Source organism: Schistocerca nitens, chromosome 6, assembly GCF_023898315.1.
Source record: "Schistocerca nitens isolate TAMUIC-IGC-003100 chromosome 6, iqSchNite1.1, whole genome shotgun sequence".
NCBI lineage: Eukaryota > Metazoa > Arthropoda > Insecta > Orthoptera > Acrididae > Schistocerca > Schistocerca nitens.
In genome coordinates, this window is record NC_064619.1 from 691,975,711 (window position 1) to 691,992,081 (window position 16,371).

Here is a 16,371-nt window from a genome sequence, read left to right on the forward strand (position 1 = left end):
TGCTTGTGCCTCGCCTCTGCCCCGGCTGCTGGCCGTGCCTGGTGCGGCAGCGGCTGTGATCGCTGCTACCCCTCTCCTCCTGCCGCCGCCCGTGTTATAAGGCGTCCGCGTAAACAGCGCCGAAGCCCCCTCCGACTGTTAGAAACGAAGCGGGCCGATAATAGATCGCCTCTCCTACAGCACGATTGCTACGGTTGATTTCGCAGAGTTTAGCTACTACCTTATCGAAATAGCTTCTGGAAATTCCTATTTCCTGCGTCATCCATCCATCTAACGGAGATCTGAAATCATTTTAATTACACTGCTGGCCATCCAGAATGCAGCACCTAGGAGGACCAGAGATATCGCAGGCAAATTGTTTTGGGAGATAACACATTGTAGAAAAATCACACGATTGAAAATACAGCCCCACGTGAAGTGAGGGAAATGATGAATTCAGCGCTGAGTGTTGCCACCAGTGCTGGCTATATTCGCTGCTGTACACCTCGGCATTGAATAAAGTAGGCTCTGAGGTGTTATTTGGGTATAGCAGTCCATGTTGCTTCTATATGTTGCCGAAGATGGTCTGCTATATTCTGTGTGATCAAAAATATCCCGACGCCCCGACAAACATGCGTTTCTCATATTAGGTGCTTTGTGCTGCCACCTACTGCCAGGTACTCCATATCAGCGATCTCAGTATTCATTAGACATCGTGAGAGAAGAGAATGGGGCGCTCCGCGGAACTCACAAACTTCGAACTTGGTCTGGTGACTGCGTGTCGCTTGTGTTATATGTCGATACGCGAGATGTCCAGACTCCTAAACATCCCTAGGTCCACTGTTTCAGATGTGATAGTTAAGTGGAAACGTGAAGGGACACGTACAACACAAAAGCGTACAGGCCGATCTCGTCTGTTCACTGACAGAGACCGCCGACAGTTGAAGAGAGTTGTAATGTGTAATAGGCAGACCAGCACACAGGAATTCCAAACTGCATCAGAATCCACTGGAAGTACTGTGAAAGTTAGGCGGGAGGTGAGAAAACTTGGATATCATGGTCGAGCGGCTGCTAACAATCCGCACATCACGCTGGTAAATGCCAAACGATGCCACCCTCGGTGTTAGAAGCGTAAACATTGGACGGTTGAACAGTGGAAAAACGTTGTGTGGATTGACGAATCACCGTACACAATGTGGCGATCCGATGGCACGGTGTGGGTATGGCGAATGCCCGGTGAACGTCATTGGCAAGCGAGCGTAGTGCCAACAGTAAAATTCGGAGGAGGTGGTGGTATGGTGTAGTCGCGTTTCTCATGGAGGGGCTTGCACCACTTGTTGTTTTGCGTGGCACTATCACAGCACAGGCCTATATTGATGTTTCAATCACCTTCTTGCTTCCGACTGTTGAAGAGCACTTCGGGGATGGTGATTTCATCTGTCAACACGATCGAGCACCTGCTCATAACGCACAGCCCGTGGCGGAGTGGTTGTACCACAATAACATCCCTGTAATGGACTGGCCTGCACAGAGTCCTGACCTGAAACCTATTGAACACCTTTGCGATGTTTTGGAACGCTGACATCGTGCCAGGTCTCACCGACCGAGATCGATTTGTTTGCAACAAAGAATTATGGAGGGAAAAGTGGAAGGAGAGAGAGGAAGACCTAGGAAAAAATTGAAATTTTGGACGGGATAAGAAACGTACGAACATAAGCCTATAGTTGACAGAGACTCAGAATAGGACACAGTGTAGAGCTTTCATGTACAACCTGCCGTAAGTCAGATACACAAAAGAAAGAAATAAAACAAGAAAAAGAGCGCTTATCCAACAGACGACGTACCTTGGATAATGGTTCCTCGATCTACTTGCCGCGTCAGATTTGTTTATGCAGTCAAACTACCAACGACTACAACTCCAGCCAAAGCGAGAAGTTAACTTTCTGACTAACAGGCCATGTGGTGTTCATAGCGTAGGAATGTCTCTGGGGTGACAATTCAGATCCGCAGAACAGAAATGTTGCCACCAATACGTATTGTCTCCAAAAGTATTTTGTTGTAGCTTAAGGTTTGACCGTAAGCTCTCTGACTATTTTGAATGACATCACTCAGCGAGTACGGATGCATAGAATTCGCAAGCAACGTGAGTTTTTCCCACGGTTTCATAGGCATCTTAATTTGCATTACGTATCTCGAATGAACTTTGATTAACTCTTCTACTACATTTTCTTTCGATTGAAAGACAATGTATGGTTATTTTAATTAATGTCGTTGTCACAAAGTATTTCCCAGCGTTCTGTTTTCCAACGCCGAAGCAGTGAGATGTATGCGCCCCACTGGTATTGTAGCATGGGACCTATATGTCCCAGTTGTCATGAATTATCGTTCTGTATTTTCATTTATGATATACATTTCCGGAAAAGCTTATTGATCGTTGTAGACCACACAGTTTGTGGTGGTCCAGGTGGTGAGTTTACCCAATAGTCGTTTTATCCGACATTTTTACGAAATTAAACAATTTATTAATCTTAATTAACACATTTACAAATTATAATGTACAGTTGAATAAAGTTTTAACCATTTGATGTATCTAGGGTTTCTTCCGTCATGTGCATGACTTCCCGACACTTTGGAACACTTAGTTTGTAACCAACTGTTGTTGAAACCTCCCTTTTTCCCTCCTCCTTCTTCTTAGTTGCGGTGGTGTGATCATTACATTTAGGCAGTTGCCAGGTAATTCTGCATTGTTCTTATTGACTCTTTTCTTTGATGTTCTAATTACATGTATGAGAAATAATCGTTGGAAATAGCTGATCGATTATGAATTATGTAAGTTTCAGTGTGTCTTTCATCCAAGCTGCTGCGATGTTTTCAGATAGTGGGTATCGTAGCTTTTGCAGACTTATCATTCCCATCATGTCCATTCGAGTTGGGTCTGTGCGATCTATGACTGTAAGGTTCCTTCAAATGTAAAACCAGTTCTTAAATGCGGTTCTACAGGTGAACCTGTGAGCTAACAAGTCAACAAAGCCACATGTTTCACATGTGAAGATAGTGCTAAGGTGAATGTTGTATAATTTTATAGTTTTTTGGTTGATAATTTTTCGTTGAAGTCACGTACTGCCTGACTTTACAACGATGACAGAACATTGCTGTGTAAATTCTTAAAGATAATATTATTGTTTATCTGACGATACTGACGACAGATATCCTCTAGCTCAGTTTTATTACTGTTCTTTGTTTAAAAAATCATAGATATATTTGTTAAGATATGCTGTGGATTGCGGTTCTTGTGTATACAGCTGAATTTGAAAAAAAAAAAATGTGACTTAATATGTGCTAAGATTCCTTGTGTCGTTATGTCCACCGGCGGCTTCAAGATTATCAGCTCCTACATGTTAATTAAAATCTTTATAGTAGTATAGTTCCCATGTCACATACTTACAGCTAATCTTACATCCAAGAGGTTTAGACATCCCTTGTGACTGACAGTGTTAAGGTATCGTAACGCACTTTAAAAAATGTCGGCCACAGAGCAGACAATAAATTCAACGGAAAGAAAGCTTCAGATATGAAGTTTTTATTGCCTTCATCGCGCGAAGGCGCACATTATTGTACAGGTTATGAAATCAAGTTTGAGATAAACTGCAATTTGTTTTTGTACCATCCTAACAGACTCATAATAAAAAAGAGAGTAGAACACTCTCTTTTTATTGTGAGACCGTTACCATGGTACGAAACCTAACGTGCAGTTTACCACACAGCATGATTGCATAACCTGTTCACTGTGGATCTGATCAAGCCAATAAAAACTTCATACCTGCAGCTTTCAAGTCAATAAAAACTTCATATCTGCAGCTTCCTTTACAATGAATAATATATCTTGACTAGCTGCGATGGGTACATCTCTGACCTTTTAACACCTTGTTGCACCTAATGATGTGGCTTTAGGCCACGAAACCGGTTGTGTATCAATAAAACAGCTGGCAGCGGAATTCTTCTTATGACCATGCGTTTAAAAAATATTTCTCCTCGTGGTAAACCAGCATAACGCTCATTGGGTCTGGTATGCTATAGCAACAGGCGCTGGAAGTATCTGTGTGAACTAACTCAGTTTTCTTAATATCTAGGTTTTTACTGAATGAGATTTTCACTCTGCAGCGGAGTGTGCGCTGATATGAAACTTCCTGGCAGATTAAAACTGTGCGCCCGACCGAGACTCGAACTCGGGACCTTTGCCTTTCGCGGGCAAGTGCTCTACCAACTGAGCTACCGAAGCACGACTCACGCCCGGTACTCACAGCTTTACTTCTGCCAGTACCTCGTCTCCTACCTTCCAAACTTTACAGAAGCTCTCCTGCGAATCTTGCAGAACTAGCACTCCTGAAAGAAAGGATATTGTGGAGTGAAAATCTCATTCTGGAAACATCCCCCAGGCTGTGGCTAAGCCATGTCTCCGCAATATTCTTTCTTTCAGGAGTGCTAGTTCTGCAAGGTTCGCAGGAGAGCTTCTGTAAAGTTTGGAAGGTAGGAGACGAGGTACTGGCAGAAGTAAAGCTGTGAGTACCGGGCGTGAGTCGTGCTTCGGTAGCTCAGTTGGTAGAGCAGTTGCCCGCGAAAGGCAAAGATCCGGAGTTCGAGTCTCGGTCGGGCACACAGTTTTAATCTGCCAGGAGGTTTCATAGGTTTTTACTGTTTGCACTTTTTGGAAAAAGTTCAGCTACCAGTCGCAGTACAATTTGATGTTGACTAGTTCTGTTTAGCATGCAGAACTCCAGCTCTTACTGAGGAGCGCTGTGGACTGTGGGGAAGGGACAGAAGGTTTGGTAAGTGCGAGTGGTTACTGCTACAACTGTACATAAGGTCTCTTGAGATTGGCTGAATGCGTGGCGTATCTTCAGCGTGAACCTCACGCCGCAACTTCCTCCCCAGCTGTCAGTCCTCAAGTAATTCTGGACGGAGTGCAGTTTTGCGGGAGGCCGGGAGGTCCTGGCGCGGTCGCCACACGGGGCAGGTACCTCGTAATGGAGCCGGGCGTGACGGCGCGTCGCGTCGCGTCGCGGCCAATCGATACGCAGCAGAGCGACGACTCCCTAGGCGGACCATCAGCTGCAGCGGTGACCGCTTCACCTGCCTGCAGCTGGCCGACCCCACTCAAGAGGACGGCAACTCACTGCACTGCTTACGGCTTGTCGTCCCCGTCACTATTCACTTGTGCTCTTGCTCCACCAGTAGCGACAGTGCACAGTGATATAGCCAGCTTTGGATCTGTTACACACTCTTAGCAGATTTCCCATCCTCATGTTTCATTTAGGCGAGATGACAGCGGTCCGAGCTCAGGGATTTACCTGGTGTCTCGAAAAGGGGCAGTGTAGAAAAAGTAGTAAAAGGAAGCCTAGCTACAAACTGGCGATGAAATTGTTTTCTGAACACATGGGAATGACAGCCATCTGTTTACTGCTCTTATTATCACGGAAAATAACATTTAAAGTTCAAATGGTTCAAATGGCTCTGAGCACTATGGGACTTAACATCTATGGTCATCAGTCCCCTAGAACTTAGAACTACTTAAACCTAACTAACCTAAGGACAGCACACAACACCCAGCCATCACGAGGCAGAGAAAATCCCTGACCCCGCCGGGAATCGAACCCGGGAACCCGGGCGTGGGAAGCGAGAACGCTACCGCACGACCACGAGATGCGGGCTAACATTTAAAGGAGAAGACATAAATTACAATAAAGCGAATACGGAAACAACAAAATGATACCCTTCTATTGTTTCCGTGTGACAAGGATCAGAAAAAATTTACAATTCAACTGAATGTGCAGGTAGAGTAAAATGTAAATCTTCTCTTTTGTATGGATTAGGCTGTTGACGTTTTCTATTCTGCTTTTGAAATTACAATACGGTGGCAGTACACAGTTCCATATGGATCGCTTGAATGGACTGTCCGCTGTACACAGGTTGTCTCTCCTGAAAGTCGTCAGGTGCATTTTCACTTGTGTCTAAACAGGTATTTGCAATCTGTTTTTACATTGTTTAGTTGCTGTCAGCTCAAACAAATAGTGCTCATCATCTCTCTAATGCGTCGTCCGTTGTCAAAGGAAGCCATCGGTGCGCTTCCCATTACACACACACACACACACACACACACACACACACACACACACACATACAAAACATGTATCAAGAGGACAGTAAAACACGAATAATAGAAAAAAATCCGGCAGCGACTCAGTAGCGCTGCATGCTTGGCGGTAGCAGTTAGCACGAACCAGAGGAATGCTGTCACTGTTGGAATACTGCTTATTCTTTGAGTTTTAATGTTGCCGTTAATACACTCCTGAAAATGGAAAAAAGAACACATTGACACCGGTGTGTCAGACCCACCATACTTGCTCCGGACACTGCGAGAGGGCTGTACAAGCAATGATCACACGCACGGCACAGCGGACACACCAGGAACCGCGGTGTTGGCCGTCGAATGGCGCTAGCTGCGCAGCATTTGTGCACCGCCGCCGTCAGTGTCAGCCAGTTTGCCGTGGCATACGGAGCTCCATCGCAGTCTTTAACACTGGTAGCATGCCGCGACAGCGTGGACGTGAACCGTATGTGCAGTTGACGGACTTTGAGCGAGGGCGTATAGTGGGCATGCGGGAGGCCGGGTGGACGTACCGCCGAATTGCTCAGCACGTGGGGCGTGAGGTCTCCACAGTACATCGATGTTGTCGCCAGTGGTCGGCGGAAGGTGCACGTGCCCGTCGACCTGGGACCGGACCGCAGCGACGCACGGATGCACGCCAAGACCGTAGGATCCTACGCAGTGCCGTAGGGGACCGCACCGCCACTTCCCAGCAAATTAGGGACACTGTTGCTCCTGGGGTATCGGCGAGGACCATTCGCAACCGTCTCCATGAAGCTGGGCTACGGTCCCGCACACCGTTAGGCCGTCTTCCGCTCACGCCCCAACATCGTGCAGCCCGCCTCCAGTGGTGTCGCGACAGGCGTGAATGGAGGGTCGAATGGAGACGTGTCGTCTTCAGCGATGAGAGTCGCTTCTGCCTTGGTGCCAATGATGGTCGTATGCGTGTTTGGCGCCGTGCAGGTGAGCGCCACAATCAGGACTGCATACGACCGAGGCACACAGGGCCAACACCCGGCATCATGGTGTGGGGAGCGATCTCCTACACTGGCCGTACACCACTGGTGATCGTCGAGGGGACACTGAATAGTGCACGGTACATCCAAACCGTCATCGAACCCATCGTTCTACCATTCCTAGACCGGCAAGGGAACTTGCTGTTCCAACAGGACAATGCACGTCCGCATGTATCCCGTGCCACCCAACGTGCTCTAGAAGGTGTAAGTCAACTACCCTGGCCAGCAAGATCTCCGGATCTGTCCCCCATTGAGCATGTTTGGGACTGGATGAAGCGTCGTCTCACGCGGTCTGCACGTCCAGCACGAACGCTGGTCCAACTGAGGCGCCAGGTGGAAATGGCATGGCAAGCCGTTCTACAGGACTACATCCAGCATCTCTACGATCGTCTCCATGGGAGAATAGCAGCCTGCATTGCTGCGAAAGGTGGATATACACTGTACTAGTGCCGACATTGTGCATACTCTGTTGCCTGTGTCTATGTGCCTGTGGTTCTGTCAGTGTGATCATGTGATGTATCTGACCCCTGGAATGTGTCAATAAAGTTTCCCCTTCCTGGGACAATGAATTCACGGTGTTCTTATTTCAATTTCCAGGAGTGTATATATCGATAAAACAAAATCACACTATACTAAACATGGAGCTCTCTTGAAGGGGCACGGAGAATACCACTTTAAAAAATTAGTTTATTTGTAACGGGAAAAATCTGGCGCTTTCTGTAGACGATATGTGTCACACGAAAGACGTGATGAACAGTGTTTGTTTCAACTGACTCCAGTTACACAACGCAATACCGAAATTGCAAATATCAGCTGAAACACCAGAGAATATGCACATGACGACTCTTAGAAGAGACACCCTGCGTATTGTTCTGATTTTATTTACGTTCTTATTTTTTATAATTTTAACATAATGCAGCACGCCAGCAACCGTATATGTACAGAAATAAACAATTTTTACAGCCTTCAGTTGCAAGGTAATTTTTAATCGTTTACCTAGGTTTCGATTCCAGTAATGGAATCTTCTTCAGAACCTATAAATTAAACCACATACGGACATATATTACTCACTGAAATGCATCATCAGTCTAATGATTGAATAATAAAGAAATCGTGATACTTACAAAAAATTAATTTATTTTGAGAGCCAAACACTGGCCATGTCACAGATTAAAAATTAAAACAATAAAGGCGCATAATCATAAGGTTATGTCTGTCAAAATTAAAACCATTAAGGCGAACGTAGACGAAGCTACGCCGGCCAGAAATAAGGACCAACTGTGAGCGGCACGGAAACTAGGCGTCGCGACCAGTTCCGCGGCGAGGCTCGGCCGCGGCCAAGTGCATGCGCGAGAGACAAACTGTCTCAAAATTATTTAGAGCAAATATACATATAAACAAAATGTGACTGAAAGCCGTCTTACAAATGGACAACCTATCTATTGGTATGGCAACATTAAACAGTTTACCTGAGAACAAACTACAAAACCAAGGTATAAAAAAAATTTTTTTTTACATTTAAATATTATAGTAAGAGGGCGAAGCCCCGCTACAGTAACTAAAAAGTTAGTGTCGAAAACGATGCGTGCTAAGCATAAAATTTCTTTACCATAACAACGCCTTAGCAACTACACTCCTGGAAATGGAAAAAAGAACACATTGACACCGGTGTGTCAGACCCACCATACTTGCTCCGGACACTGCGAGAGGGCTGTACAAGCAATGATCACACGCACGGCACAGCGGACACACCAGGAACCGCGGTGTTGGCCGTCGAATGGCGCTAGCTGCGCAGCATTTGTGCACCGCCGCCGTCAGTGTCAGCCACTTTGCCGTGGCATACGGAGCTCCATCACAGTCTTTAACACTGGTAGCATGCCGCGACAGCGTGGACGTGAACCGTATGTGCAGTTGACGGACTTTGAGCGAGGGCGTATAGTGGGCATGCGGGAGGCCGGGTGGACGTACCGCCGAATTGCTCAACACGTGGGGCGTGAGGTCTCCGCAGTACATCGATGTTGTCGCCAGTGGTCGGCGGAAGGTGCACGTGCCCGTCGACCTGGGACCGGACCGCAGCGACGCACGGATGCACGCCAAGACCGTAGGATCCTACGCAGTGCCGTAGGGGACCGCACCGCCACTTCCCAGCAAATTAGGGACACTGTTGCTCCTGGGGTATCGGCGAGGACCATTCGCAACCGTCTCCATGAAGCTGGGCTACCGTCCCGCACACCGTTAGGCCGTCTTCCGCTCACGCCCCAACATCGTGCAGCCCGCCTCCAGTGGTGTCGCGACAGGCGTGAATGGAGGGACGAATGGAGACGTGTCGTCTTCAGCGATGAGAGTCGCTTCTGCCTTGGTGCCAATGATGGTCGTATGCGTGTTTGGCGCCGTGCAGGTGAGCGCCACAATCAGGACTGCATACGACCGAGGCACACAGGGCCAACACCCGGCATCATGGTGTGGGGAGCGATCTCCTACACTGGCCGTACACCACTGGTGATCGTCGAGGGGACACTGAATAGTGCACGGTACATCCAAACCGTCATCGAACCCATCGTTCTACCATTCCTAGACCGGCAAGGGAACTTGCTGTTCCAACAGGACAATGCACGTCCGCATGTATCCCGTGCCACCCAACGTGCTCTAGAAGGTGTAAGTCAACTACCCTGGCCAGCAAGATCTCCGGATCTGTCCCCCATTGAGCATGTTTGGGACTGGATGAAGCGTCGTCTCACGCGGTCTGCACGTCCAGCACGAACGCTGGTCCAACTGAGGCGCCAGGTGGAAATGGCATGGCAAGCCGTTCTACAGGACTACATCCAGCATCTCTACGATCGTCTCCATGGGAGAATAGCAGCCTGCATTGCTGCGAAAGGTGGATATACACTGTACTAGTGCCGACATTGTGCATGCTCTGTTGCCTGTGTCTATGTGCCTGTGGTTCTGTCAGTGTGATCATGTGATGTATCTGACCCCTGGAATGTGTCAATAAAGTTTCCCCTTCCTGGGACAATGAATTCACGGTGTTCTTATTTCAATTTCCAGGAGTGTATGTGTCATTACCAAACATATTACGAAATACAAAGACACACACGTACAATCGCACTATAATAAAGGGACAAAGCATATAGGGAAACAGCATCGGCCATTCGAAGCGGACTGTAGTCAACTCCACTGGAGTAAAGGTTGAAATCCTTCGAAATAACTTCTTTTTTTTTAGTTGCAACTGATCATTAAGTAAGTTGTCTCTATCAATAGTAAGATGTTTAAAAATTTGCAATTCTTCGAGGGTGTCTAGCCTGCATCCCTTGACTTCATTATGCAAAAGCTCTGCGTCTTTTAGAGGCTTGGGAGCATGCGCCTTTTGGACCAGATGCTCAGCAAATGTAGATCCTCGTGTTCCATCACCGCTTTTTGTCGGCAGATGCTCTTTAAACCTAACAGACAGGGCCCTTCCTGTCTGGCCAATGTAATAAGAAGGACATTCCGCACACGTGATCTTATACACACCTGACAGCGATGATTTATCAGTACCTTTATCCAGAGAATGTACTAAATTCTTTTTGAGGTTGTTGGTGGTAGAGTATGAAACTTTACACCCTAGGTTTTTTAATAAATGACCTACCTTATAGGATATGTTACCTATTTAATTACTGTGGCGGGGCTTCGCCCTCTTACTATAATATTTAAATGTAAAAAAAAAAATTATACCTTGGCTTTGTAGTTTGTTCTCAGGAAAAAGTGTTTAATGTTGCCATACCAATAGATAGGTTGTCCATTTGTAAGACGGCTTTCAGTCACATTTTGTTTATATGTATATTTGCTGTAAATAATTTTGAGACTGTTTGTCTATCGCGCCTGTGCTTCCGCTTGCGCTCGCGCATGCGCTTGGCCGCGGCCGAGTCTCGCCGCGGAACTGCTCGCGACGCCTAGTTTCCGTGCCGCTCGCAGTTGGTCCTTATTTCTGGCCGGCGTAGCTTCGTCTACGTTCGCCTTAATGGTTTTAATTTTGACAGACATAACCTTATGATTATGCGCCTTTATTGTTTTAATTTTTAATCTGTGACATGGCCAGTGTTTGGCTCTCAAAATAATTTAATTCTTTGTAAGTATCACGATTTCTTTATTATTCAAACATTAGACTGATGATGCATTTCAGTGAGTAATATACAGGGTGTTTCAAAAATAACCGGTATATTTGAAACGGCAATAAAAACTAAACGAGCAGCGATAGAAATACACCGTTTGTTGCAATATGCTTGGGACAACAGTACATTTTCAGGCGGACAAACTTTCGAAATTACAGTAGTTACAATTTTCAACAACAGATGGCGCTGCAAGTGATGTGAAAGATATAGAAGACAACGCAGTCTGTGGATGCGCCATTCTGTACGTCGTCTTTCTGCTGTAAGCGTGTGCTGTTCACAACGTGCAAGTGTGCTGTAGACAACATGGTTTATTCCTTAGAAAAGAGGATTTTTCTGGTGTTGGAATTTCACCGCCTAGAACACAGTGTTGTTGCAACAAGACGAAGTTTTCAACGGAGGTTTAATGTAACCAAAGGACCGAAAAGCGATACAAGAAAGGATCTGTTTGAAAAATTTCAACGGACTGGGAAGGTGACGGATGAACGTGCTGGAAAGGTAGGGCGACCCGTACGGCAACCACAGAGGGGCGCAGCTAGTGCAGCAGGTGATCCAACAGCGGCCTCGGGTTTCCGTTCGCCGTGTTGCAGCTGCGGTCCAAATGACGCCAACGTCCACGTATCGTCTCATGCGCCAGAGTTTACACCTGTATCCATACAAAATTCAAACGCGGCAACCCCTCAGCGCCGCTACCATTGCTGCACGAGAGACATTCGCTAACGATATAGTGCACAGGATTGATGACGGCGATATGCATGTGGGCAGCATTTGGTTTACTGACGAAGCTTATTTTTACCTGGACGGCTTCGTCAATAAACAGAACTGGCGCATATGGGGAACCGAAAAGCCCCATGTTGCAGTCCCATCGTCCCAGCATCCTCAAAAAGTACTGGTCTGGGCCGCCATTTCTTTCAAAGGAATCATTGGCCCATTTTTCAGATCCGAAACTATTACTGCAGCACGCTATCTGGACATTCTTCGTGAATTTGTGGCGGTACAAACTGCCTTAGACGACACTGCGAACACCTCGTGGTTTATGCAAGATGGTGCCCGGCCACATCGCACGGCCGACGTCTTTAATTTCCGGAATGAATATTTCGATGATCGTGTGATTGCTTTGGGCTATCCGAAACATACAGGAGGCGGCGTGGATAGGCCTCCCTATTCGCCAGACATCAGACATGAACCCCTGTGACTTCTTTCTGTGGGGACACTTGAAAGACCAGGTGTACCGCCAGAATCGAAAAACAATTGAACAGCTGAAGCAGTACATCTCATCTGCATGTGAAGCCATTCCGCCAGACACGTTGTCAAAGGTTTCGGGTAATTTCATTCAGAGACTACGCCATATTATTGCTACGCATGGTGGATATGTGGAAAAGATCGTACTATAGAGTTTCCCAGACCGCAGCGCCATCTGTTGTTGAAAATTGTAACTACTGTAATTTCGAAAGTTTGTCTGCCTGAAAATGTACTGTTGTCCCAAGCATATTGCAACAAACGGTGTATTTCTATCGCTGCTCGTTTAGTTTTTATTGCCGTTTCAAATATACCGGTCATTTTTGAAACACCCGGTATGTCCGTATGTGGTTTAATTTATAGGTTCTGAAGAAGATTCCATTACTGGAATCGAAACCTAGGTAAACGAGTAAAAATTACCTTGCAACTGAAGGCTGTAAAAATTGTTTATTTCTTTTTATAATTTAGTCAAACTTTTAACATGCAGCATCTGAAAATACACTCTTGTGGGTTAACATGTTCTTCTGCCTGCCACTTCAGTTACTGTTTCCACACCGGTTTTGCAGCACCGGAGATGATCATCAAACTGTTTATAACTGAAAAAATGGACGACATGAATCGTCCTAGAATCTATAGACCTATGAAGTAGCTATGTAGTGGTAAAACTGGCATAAAAAAATCTTTGTGTTCTGCCTTTCGGTAGGTCTTGTCATGGGGGAAGCCTCGTCAGAGAGGTCCAATGCATTAGCCTCTAGGGAAGTGATTCAAGTGGTGGTTTCCCGTTGCCTTCTACTGATGATGATGGAATGATAATGAGGACAACCCAACACCCAGTCCCTGAGCGGAGAAAATCTCGACCCAGCCGGGAATCGAATTAAAGTATCCCTAAATTCTCGTGCTGCAAGCGGTGACCTAAGGTTTCTTGTTGATGTCAAAATTAGTGTAGCAAATAGTTGATGGATTTGAACGCTTTATAGGCGATGTGATAGCCCATATTTGGCTGTTCACTCATGTCTAAATGCATGAAGGGTGTAACAACTTCGGCGGATGTTATAATTGTGTGAAGTCATACTATATAGCAAATTTCCCACAGGCGAGATCTGACAAAAGTGAAAGTGTCGTTCAAACATCTCAAAGAACTAAAATTTGTTTGCTCTAAAAGGTATATCTCATTCACACAATGACATCAAACAATACTTCATTTAAAATTTTCTGGAGGAGATTCCATGGTTCTTGTTTACGACTGTTTACCGAAGTTTCCTCCTCATGTGCTCAGAGGTGAAACTAGCAACTGTAGGCAGTGTTAGCTCTGACGCTTCCACCCATAGATGAGGATGCTACATCAGTCTGTAGTTTTGTACATCGGCCATGGCCTCCTGGCCCGAAAATTTTAACTGAAGTCAACATCCGCCAAGAAACAGAATTTGGAAGGCAGTATATGGCGCTAATTTACTTTATTCTTTGTGTATTATTTTCTTCCTAAGTGCCAAATAACATCCAAAATCATTTTCTTCTGCAAACCAGCTGATATTTTAACGATTGAAAAATTTTCATTTTTAAAATTTTCTGTGTCCGTGTTCTGCAGAACAAATACTTTTTTTGATTTTCAGGTATTTTGTCTTTCTTGTGGGAACACACTAGAATGAAAAATATGAAATCCTTATCCAACTTTCGAAATGCATCACACAAACAATGAAATAAAGATAAAGGTGCCACAAAAGGTGAAAATATAATATAATACAATGAGTGAACTCGGCGAGAATTCTTTTGCTTCCGATATAAGCAGACACCGCTGTAGTGCTGTTTCCTGAGCATGCCGAGTCTGAGCATGCTCAATACTTTGGAACACCATTCACGGCACAGTTGATTCATCATTCACGTCACTGTCTCACTAGCGAAATGATTGGCGGCTGGTTTACACACTGACACGTGACCTGCACCGATCGCGAGAAGCTGTTTCAAGCCCGCTTTACACGAAAGACTTTCTGATCAAAATCGACTGCTAGCGGCTGCTGTTTTAGTTCTGAAAAACCGATATTTTTTTGGTTGTAACAGATGCTTTTTTTATTTTTTATTATTTTTTGCTAATAACCGAGATAAAAATTTGAAATATCAATTATTCATTGCAGCAAATCTTTTTGTTTTTAAATAAATCTTTTTTAAAAAAGGAGTAATTTTTATTCGTAAAATTTACATTGATTTGAAGTATTGCGTCAGTATAGAACATGGGAAAAGCGATCATGGCTGAAATTAAAGTGCAGCTGCTCACAGAGGTCCTGTGTGGACTGTAAATATCGCATGGCAGGGAAACTCGGCAGGTATGCTAATGCGTTAATGCGGAACCGATTTACGCAAGATGAAAACCAGTTCAAGTTTTGGTCACCAGGTGCATATCTGGTGCTGTGAAAGTAAGGAAGACGTTTAGAAATGTTTCCATATACAATGGATTAGGAACGGGACGTGCGCAGGAAGGGTCAAACAGGTAAGAAAGGAATAATGTTGGTTCTGTAACTATGCATCACTTATACAGTTTGTTCAGTATGAGTTCATTAAACATCGACGAGTTGCTGTATTCGTAAGACAACCAGCAGTTGCTCGCAACTTTTCCGGTGGAATCTGAGCAAGCTGTTCCAATATACTGGCCTTCAGATCAGGTAGAGACCTATTGTTTCCCTTTAGATTCACCGAGAGCCTAAAGTGACATAGATTCAGATCAGGTGATGTTGCAGCCCGTGTATGTGGAAAACTTCTGGAGGTAACACGTTCGTCATTAAGCAGATCTTTCACTGGGCAAGCGACGTGCGGTGTTGCCCTACCTTGCATGAAAACTTGTTTCCACACAGTTGCGCTCTTCCCAAGAAGGAATCACATCTTGTACAAGGTGGTCTCGATAACGTGCAGACGTCATGGACTTCCTGAGAGATGGGTATATTCTCTTCAACGAAGAACGGAATGAGAATAAAGGTGTTCGTGAATGCACATCACACGGACACACACTGCAAGTGCGATGGCCCTTCGTGAACAATACGCGGTGAAATAGTACCCCGAATTCTGTGTATTCACTGCACCCTGTAACTTAAAATTTGCTTCGTCATTCCATATAATATTGCCCGGTCACGTGTCATCAACTTAGGGGCGTGTCAGAAACCGAAGAGCATATTCACAACGTTGCTTCGAGTCCTGCGATTACAGCTGGTGCACCGTCTGGATTTTGTACGCGCACCAGTGAAAAGCAGACCGCTGACTTTTCTGTACTGTTGACCGTGGGATGGACACTTCTCGTGACAGGCACGTTCTGCGTGGTCAGTTACGGCAAGAGCAACTTCTCTTCAGGCCTTTCAGTTGGCGGTTCTCTCTCAGTGTAGGGCTGTAATTGCTGCCGTTCACATGAAACAGTTTCACTAACAGCGCACGGCCCCTCTCCTCGATAGCCACACTGTTCACTCACGTTATCGCTTATCAAATGACAGTGTGGATGTCATACTGTAATAAAAACGTGTCTAACGCCAGATTCACGTCTGGCGTTTCCAAAGGTAGTACTACAGGCCCTTTGTAGTTCCTTACCTACATAAACTATATAGGAGACATTCTCAGCAGTCGTCTTAGGTCGTCTGCAGATGATGCTGTCGTTTATCGACTAGTAAACTGATCAGAAGATCAAAACAAATTGCAAAACGATTTAGAAAAGATATCTGTATTGTGCAAAAATTGGCAATCGACCCTAAATAACGAAAACTGTGAGGTAATCCATATGAGCGCTAAAAGCAATCTGCTAATCTTCAGTTACACGATAAATCAGTCAAATCTAAATGCCGTAAATTCAACTAAATACCTAGGAATTACA

At 45.4% G+C, this 16,371-nt stretch overlaps 1 non-coding gene across 1 annotated transcript; it reads right to left on the bottom strand.

Moving 5' to 3' along the window:
- Positions 1-4,183: 4,183 nt before the first annotated feature.
- On the bottom strand, positions 4,184-4,258 carry Trnas-cga (transfer RNA serine (anticodon CGA)). Its single transcript has one exon. It is a non-coding gene; the product is annotated as a tRNA-Ser (tRNA).
- Positions 4,259-16,371: the final 12,113 nt, after the last annotated feature.